Raw genomic sequence first — 9,015 nt, forward strand, 5'->3', positions numbered from 1 at the left:
ACAAATTTCAAGACTAATAAATCTACCTGTCAAAGCGGAAACTTTAAAAGGAGCTAAGCCCAGCGGGTATAGTTTAACAGAACTCAAGTTGATGAAACTGTGGGATGGAGAAATTATATCTGTCACAATCCACCCACATTAGTTCTGCAGAGATGTTGGCAACTGAAACAAACGTCTTTCACAGCTTAGCAAAAAACATACACATACATGCGCACACACACAGAGAGAGAGAGAGAGAGAGAGAGCAAGCCAGCCAGTGAGGTAGAAGGGGGGAAAGGAAAAGCGATGTTTAATACTCTGAGTAACAAGTAACAGTTCTGTTTGTAAACTAACACATTTATGTATTTACTTAATTCCTCATTTGCTAAGAGTTTGTTTGTGTGTTCATGTGGGTGTCTGAGCATGTGTGCAGAGGGAGGACGTTTGTTGCTCTGTGCTCTCCAGCCCATTAAGAGATTGGAGCTTATCTAGGTCTGGATCCAGTAAGCCCTGAAGCGCAGGCTTAACTTCAAACAGAGAAGACATTCCAGCAAATTCAGCTGTCCCATTTGCGTGCTTAATTAAGAGCTCTACCACATCAACGGTGCAGGGCTGAGACAGCTGTGACATTCAGAGAAACATCAGAGGCAGTAATGGAGCACAACAGTCCTGGAATCGGAGGGAGAGCCTTAGCACGTGTTAACTAAAAGCTTCCAACCCCCTCCAGACGCACCCTCAAAGATCCAGGTCCAACGGTGTTCATTTCTCCCGAAGCTCACAAGAGACATATTGCATGAGCCAGTTGTTTCTGCAATGTTCTCACTGTTAGGAGAAAAGGTTGTCTTTATACAACCCAGAAACATCCAATAAATTAGCCTCCAGCAACCTGATATCCTCTAGTTGCTTTGAACTACAATTCCCATCATCCCTAGCCTGCACATGAGCTGGCTGGGGCTGATGGGAGTTAGAGTGCAAAGCACCTGGAGGGCACCAGGTTCCCAAAGGCTGCAATGAATAGATTAATAATCTTCTTATTCCTTCAGGGTCTACACAGATAGGGGATCCAAATGTAGCTCCGTCCTAGGTCATTGTGTGCTTTGAGGGAGTTTGTTTATGCTCAGGGACCCTTGGACAAGGTGACTTCCGGGCCTTTCCTCTCCTTGATAAGCCTCACTTTCTCCTTATTGCTGCTTCTGTTTCTGCTACCCATTCACCTGCCCAGTCCCTTTGGTCCCAATTCATGCCACCACCCAGTAGCAGAGGACATAGGAAGCTGCCTTGAACTTTGCCCATCTAGCTCAGTATTCAGTGTCTGGCAGTGGCTCTCCAGGATTTCAGGCAAGGGTCTCCTCAGCCCTCTCTGGAGATGCATGGAGTCTCTTCAGCCCCACCTGGTTGAACCCAGGATCTTCTGCATGCAAAGCAGATACTGTACCACTGAGCTATGGCGCTTCCCCATAAGCTGAGTGGAAACTTGCTCCTTTTCCTTAGTCCCATCACACAGTTTGGGAGGGCAGGTGAACAGGCAACAATACAAGGGCATGAGGAGTAATAAGGCTGAGGGTATTAGTAATGCACTCCCTAGCAGTGGTTAAGCTAGAGCAGATGCCCAATGATGCTGACTGCTGATGCAAACTCTGTCTACACGTCTCATCACATTATCTATTGTGCAGTCACAGTTATCCCAAGTTGACTCAGAAACAGTTCAAAGATCCTAATTACCCAGGGGCTCTTTGAACTCCATTTTGGCTACTTATGACTCATGCAACCATGAAAGAAAGAGAGAAAGAGGCAATTTTGCTGAACTTTCTCTCCTTTGAAAGATGTGGTAGGGACTTTTACTGCAAACAGAACGTTAAGCTGTTGAACATGAAGTCCCACTGTTAAGACTTACCAAAATATACATAGCATAAGAAGACAGCATGATTTCTTAAGTATGAGTGAACATGTTAATAGAAGCATCTTAGTACAACAAAAATCCTTTGCTGTGTGATCGCTTTTGTAACGTATCAGAGGTGAAGGATCTGCATGCAAAGGTGAGCTTCTTATATATGCGTCCCAAGGACCATATCCTACAAATTCTGTGTGGTAAGTATATATGGAAATGTGTGGTGCATTATGGCATATATAACTGTAAACAAAGACCTTTCCTCTTCTGCAGCGTTCTGCTTCAGAGTGGTTTTTTTACAACTAAGAGAGGGATGGGAAACCTCTGGTCCTCCAGAGATGTGCCAATGTATTTGTGACATATTCAGATGCGGTTTGGCCAGCAGGGGGTCTCCATTTGACTGGCAAGCATATGATGAGAATTGACAAACATGTGATGGCCATTGGTCAGGGATAATAGGAGCGATCATCCAGCAGCATTTGGTGGCAGAAACGGAATGGTGGAGCAGCAGCCCTCAGCTGACCTCCCAGCAGCTGAGTCAGTGCTGCTTTTACTAGGAAGAAGGGGGGAAGCGGAGGGGAGGTCAGTGACACCAGCAAAGCCAGTTCAGCACTCCTGTCTGAGCATTTGCACAATGCTGCCCTCCTTGCTGTGTCAGGTGAGTGCCACCCCCCCATCACACGACCGTCTGGAGGGTCACAGTTTTCCCACCCCTAAAATGAGACTTGCGCTGCTTCTATTTTGGCTAAAGAGATCTGAGAATCCCATTTGTTGTTCTCTCCTGTGGTTGATGCGTAGCACAAAATGGCCTTATCCCTGGCTGCAGCACTGAGGGTGTCTTCAGGTATGTCTCATAACAGCAAGGAATTGCTGAGATGATTATTTATGACAGCTGGCTCAGTTGTAACTTGCCCGTTGCCTTTCATTACAGGGGAGGCAGGAGTGTTTGCTCTTTCCACTCCAATCCTATCTGCCAAGAACATGCCAGTTCCTTTCGTCCTCCTCCCACCGCTCCCTTTCTATGTGTGATCATCCTGCTCAGCCTTGGTTAAACAATGTATGGAAGGCAAAAGAAGAAACAGCTTTGATGTCCAGTATGCATGCTATCCGATAACTGAATTGGAGCCTTCAATTCTTAAATGTGTGGCATTTTGATGGGGCCTATGGAATAGCAAACCAGAGGGAGTAGAGGACAAAAGATACGTGAGACACAAATGCAGTCTACAAAGGTAAAGGTAAAGGACCCCTGGATGGTTAAGTCCAGTCAAAGGCAACTATGGGGTTGCAGCACTCATCTCGCTTTCAGGCTGAGGGAGGCGGTGTTTGTCCACAGACAGCTTTCCGGGTCATGTGGCCAGCAGGACTAAACCACTTCTGACATAATTCTGACAGTGATGGAAACCAGAGTGCACAGAAAGACCGTTTGCCTTCCCGCCACAGCAGTACCTATTTATCTACTTGCACTGACATGCTTTCGAACTGCTATGTTGGCAGGAGCTGGGACAGAGCAATGGGAGCTCACCCCGTCGCAGGGATTTGAACTGCCGACCTTCTGATCAGCAAGCCCAAGAGGCTCAGTGGTTTACACCACAGAATTTAGCTGGATACAACTCATGTTTTTTAACTGTTTCCCCACCAGCTGTTTTCCCACTCAAAAACTCCTCCCGCCACCTGCGTATTCCATGGTGGATTTTTGGGTATGCTGTAATACTTCCATTAGAGAAACAAACTTCATTATTGCTTGCAAGTAAGGATGGGGGGAAATTTCAATCCAGTTCACATTTAAAGGTCAATCTGCCTAATTTGCACTTTCTGACATGGTACGGGGACTGAAACACAGCCGTCCTTTAAAATTTGCATTTCTCCTTGTTTTGAAATGCAGTTCTCCAGCCAAGTAATGTGTACAAAAATGCAAATATTTCTGGAAATAAAATGCATTATATGGAAAATGTGTGTATATGGCAAAGCCCTAGTGATATAGAACAGCACCATCTATTGGCTGGAGGAGTTGCTTTTATGATCATGAAAATGAAAAATGAATAAGAAGCCAATGGCAAATATGGAGGAAGAAGAAGAACTAACCCTAAAATAGTCAAAATAATCATGTGTATTTAATGCAAAATGTCATGAACGTTGACCAACAATTCAATGGCTGCAGTAAAAGTGCCCCAAAAATATACAGCTGCTTTCAGCAGGGCTCACGTGACCTAAGGAACCAGTAGGGTCCCATCTGCCCTCATATAATTGCTCACACTGGCCTGTTTCCTGAGTGCAAGCTGCTCAAGGACCATCTGAAGTCCTGCTTAGCCTCTACTTTACTGAGTTGCCAGCCTGCACAGTAAGTCAAGGTAGAGGAAACAGAACACAGTTTTGTTATTTCATGACGCTATGCTCTCCTGGGTCAGTGTTTTGAGACACATGCTATTGCTGGGTATGTTATTTGTAATCATCTTGTTTGTTCAGTGAGTCCTCCAGCTCTGGGACTTTTTGCTCTGCGGTTGTAGCTGGACTTTCATGGCTTCGAAAGGGGACCAGGAGAGACACGCCTCTTCCATATTTCACTGAGATGGAAACCACATTGCTTTTCTGCAATGACTCAGTTCAGAGGCTGGCTTCCCCCTCCCCCACGCTTTTGTTTTAATTTATATTTAAAGAAAAAAAAAGAATTTTGAAACTGACAAGCCTGTTTGATTTTCCAGGCATTTTCCTGCCTACTGAGCTTCCTCACATGTCCACAGGCAGAATGGGGGACTGGTGAAGTCCATGAATTTTTTTGTCCAAGATTGATTTGGCCTGTGGCACCATCTGAACATTTCTACTGGCCTGAACCCACTCCCCGCCCCCCCCCATCCTTTCTGTCAAAAGACCTCCTAGTGACTCATGCTCAGAAAAAGCACAAGGCCTGGAGATTATCCCAGAAGGATTTAACCCATTTTTCAAAGCTAAACTCTGCTTAGGAAGATTATAGCACAGTTTATCCAAGAGTAAATAGTGCTTATTTCAAACTCTGACTACACAACAGGGCCTGGCTTCCTAGGGTGGCCATGCATCCTGTTTTACAGAAGGAGGTCCTCTATTTGAAGGCTGGTCAGAAGACAATCCTCTGTTTGAAGTACTGCCTGGTCCAATTCTGGTTTAAAGGTCAAGAACCATACATAGCAGGAGCTGGGGCCTGAAGATTCCTATTAGCACAGTAAGGGACGCGGGTGGCGCTGTGGGTTAAACTGCAGAGCCTAGGACTTGCCGATCAGAAGGTTGGCGGTTCAAATACCCGCAACGGAGTGAGCTCCTATTGCTCGGTCCCTGCTCCTGCCAACCTAGCAGTTCAAAAGAACGTCAAAGTGCAAGTAGATAAAGAGGTACCGCTCTGGCGGGAAGGTAAACGGTGTTTCCGTGAGCTGCTCTGGTTCGCCAGAAGCGGCTTAGTCATGCTGGCCACATGACCCGGAAGCTGTACACCGGCTCCCTCGGCCTATAGAGCAAGATGAGCGCCGCAACCCCAGAGTCGGCCACGACTGGACCTAGTAGTCAGGGGTACCATTTTAGTCCATATGGTGCCCAACTCCCATCATCCCTTAGCTTTGGGCCAGGCAGGCTGGAAAGGTGAATCAGGAGTAGCTATTGTATTGTCCTTTAGATGTTCTGCACTCCTGTTATTCCCAGCCAGCAGGGCTGATGGTCACGGATGATGAGAGTTGCAACCCCAAAGCTTCTGGTGTTGGCTACCTATGACCTAAACTAGAGTTGCCATACATCCGGAATTTCCCAGACATATCCGGAATACTGCAGTCGGCAGCAGCTCAATAACTTTGGCCAAAAAACACAACTCAACAACTTTTCTGTCCGGATTTTCACTGTTTGAAATATGGCAACCCTGTCTAAAGCACGGTTTGGATGATTATTTGGAATCCCATGAATTACCCGAGGTCTTGCTTCTTGAACTCTTGTTACTGCATTAGTGGAGTAGTGGCGGATTTGCTCTGCTTCAGATTGTTCTGTGACTCTTCCCCAGTGATGACACATTGCACAACAAATGCAGGACAAAAATACACCAGGGTGCTATGACTGAAAACTAAACAGTGTGGCCATTCCCAAACGTTTGCAAGTACAAACAGCGTTGAGAGTAGGATTGGGTGCATGTACCCCAATATCATCAAAAGCACAAATCATCATGTTCAATAAGCATGATATTTGAAGAAACCCTTATTCACATTTTATAGTTGAAATGGGAAAGAGTGGCAAGTGGCATGCATTGTATTATTTAATAGATTTTATTTTCATATATTCATATCCTGCATTTTGAGCCTAGACCCCTCTCCTGCGAGCCAGTTAGCATGACCAGTGTTGAAAACAATTCATAAAATGAGCAATCTGTCTTCTTAAGAAAGAATAACAATGAATTGGAAGCATGTTTATGTCCTGTGCAATTCTACACATGTTCACTCAGACATAAGCTTCACTGTGTTCAGTGGGGCTTGCTCCCAGGTAAGTGCTCATAAGATTGCAGCTGTAAGCATGCACGGGCACACACACACACACACACATCCCATGACAGCAGTCAGGCTTGAACTATTATTTTTTTTCAGGACCACCCAGCAACAGAACAAAATCTTGCTGATTCTGATACTGACTCTCCTTTCAGAAAAGTTGTCCTAGACATTTTCTTTATGGAAGATGGATCACACTGAGTTGACAACCATCCAAAATTGACATGAACTGTATGGCTTTGTCTAGTGTTCAACCCAGTTATTGGCCCATATAGAGATATACAGGAAATAGTGGGATGAGCAGTAAATGTATATTGAATGGTGAACTGTATGAACAGTGAAGAAATTGCAGGACAAATTTGACCACATTCCCAACATGGCAGTCTGGCCAGTGGTGATTCAACTTGCTGCAAAGTTATGCTTCATGGTCATAATATTAAAGAATTGTTAGTTTGGGTGCAGCAGCTGTATGTCTGAGTATCCGGGTATATTAAGGGTATATTAAGTCAGACCATTGGTCCTTCTTGTTCAGTATTGCCTACAATAACTGACAGTGACTTTTCAATGGTTTCAGACTGGGAATATTCCCAACCCTAGAGATGCTGGGGATTTATCTGAAAGGGTGACATATACACCATGGATTACACAGGATCGTCATGAAGGAGGAGGAGGAGCACAAGACAATGGCAACTACTACAACAAAGTGAGTTGCATAAGGTTGGCACAGTCCCAGAACACAGCAGGCCTGCGCAGCTTACACAATCTCTGGCAGCCTGGAATGGCATCACAAACCCATTTCCATGCCTACCGAGGACTTCAGAAACAGAGGCTACACCCACAGCAACACGGCAGAGGGCTTGCCTCCTGCTCGGTGGGTGGGAAGCTCAACAGGCCTGAGCCACATTTGTCAAACTTTTGGGAATCCCCCGTCCTGCTTTGATGTGCCTCAAAAAGCCAGACCATCAAGGATTATTCTGCTTGCCAAGAAACAGAGCTTAGCTGGCTTTGAAAGGGCAAGCCATTGCGATAGATGAGAAAGAAGGCTTGCGGGTAGAGCTTCTCTCTGTCCTATCTCATCTATCTTGGAGGTGGTTCTTCTCGATTAGGGCCTCCCCTGCCTTTCTCAAAAGCCATCTGCCGTTGTGGAGTCCAGCTCTGGTCTGTTACATGGACCTGCCTCGTGGCAGATCAGACTATCTGTCCAGGGAGAGCCATTTTGTCTACTCTGACTGGCAGCATATCTTCCAGGTCTCACACCCTGCTACCTGGTCATTTTAAGTGTGGATGCTAGAGAGTGAATCTGTAAGTAAGGGCTGCAGCACAATAGCACAGCAAGTTCCTTATACGCCAAAGGTCCCAGGTTCAACCCCTCCAGGAAAGGCTGGCAGGGAAGAGTCCCATCTGAAATCTTGGATAGTTTCTGCCATCTCAGTGCAGACAAGGGTTGTTGTTGTTGTTTAGTCGTTTAGTTGTGTCCGACTCTTCGTGACCCCAATGTACCAGAGCATTCCAGGCACTCCTGTCTTCCACTGCCTCCCGCAGTTTGGTCAGACTCATGTTTGTAGCTTCGAGAACACTGTCCAACCATCTCGTCCTCTGTCGTCCCCTTCTCCTTGTGCCCTCCATCTTTCCCAACATGAGGGTCTTTCCCAATGAGTCTTCTCTTCTCATGAGGTGGCCAAAGTATTGGAGCCTCAGCTTCAGGATCTGTCCTTCCAGTGAGCATTCAGGGCTGATTTCCTTCAGAATGGAGAGGTTTGATCTTCTCGCAGTCCATGGGACTCTCAAGAGCCTCCTCCAGCACCATAATTCAAAAGCATCAATTCTTCGGCGATCAGCCTTCTTTATGGTCCAGCTCTCACTTCCATACATCACCACTGGGAAAGTAGACAAGGGTAGGGAAGCTGTTTCAGTCCAAAGGCCATATTCCCTCCTAGGCAGCCTTCCAGGGCCCACATGCCAACGGTCAGCGGGGCCAGAGGCAATGGTGGGCAGAGTAATGAATGTATAGACTATAGTGATCAAGTAACTACAGCCTCCCCCATCCTCCTTCCAGCAAGAGGCATTATCAGACTTCACTGGCACATTTCAGCCAGGCAAAAAGGGGGGTGCAAAGTAAAAGAAGGGGTGGCTGGAGAAAGTGTGCATACCCTCCAACATGTCAAGGCAAAAAAACAGGCCATGCATCTCCAGGGGCCACACTCCTGCACAAGTCACAAGATCCGCACAAGATCATGGTCTCAGAAGACGTGCTTTTTTCAGGCTTCATAATCTCGTGCGAAAATGCAGGATGTCCTGATTTTATTGGGGCGATTGAGGGGTATGAGTGTGTGATCTGGGTGGGAAGAACCTCAAAGGCCAGAGAGAGAGGCTTGGAGGGATGCTTGTGGCTCCTAGACTCAAGTCCCCCCCCCCCCCCCGCTATGGACCAACTTGGTATCAGGCAAATGCCTATATCAGTGGTTCCCAACCTTTTTTTTTTTTTTTTTTTTTTTGCCATACCCACCTAAGCATCTCTAAAATCCTGATGCCTGCCCCCGTGACATATAAATCTTATTATTCAAAAAGTGAGCTCCTATTCATGTGGAGGAAGCCTAAAGGGCCATTAACTTGGTCTAAACAAACTTCCAAATTGTCCCCCTTAAAAATCAAATTGCCCCC

At 46.2% G+C, this 9,015-nt stretch overlaps 1 long non-coding RNA gene across 2 annotated transcripts; it reads left to right on the forward strand.

Annotated features, from left to right (window-relative positions):
* The first annotated feature begins 1,711 nt into the window (after positions 1-1,711).
* Positions 1,712-9,005, forward strand: LOC308469231. 2 transcript variants are annotated; one of them, XR_013982044.1, is made up of 3 exons: positions 1,712-2,015; positions 2,799-3,096; positions 6,929-9,005. It is a non-coding gene; the product is annotated as an uncharacterized lncRNA (long non-coding RNA). The 2 variants fall into 2 exon arrangements; XR_013982045.1 differs by lacking the exon at positions 6,929-9,005 and adding an exon at positions 6,454-6,815.
* Positions 9,006-9,015: the final 10 nt, after the last annotated feature.

Source organism: Podarcis pityusensis (assembly GCF_964106645.2).
Source record: "Podarcis pityusensis genome assembly, contig: HAP1_SCAFFOLD_1006, whole genome shotgun sequence".
Lineage (NCBI taxonomy): Eukaryota > Metazoa > Chordata > Lepidosauria > Squamata > Lacertidae > Podarcis > Podarcis pityusensis.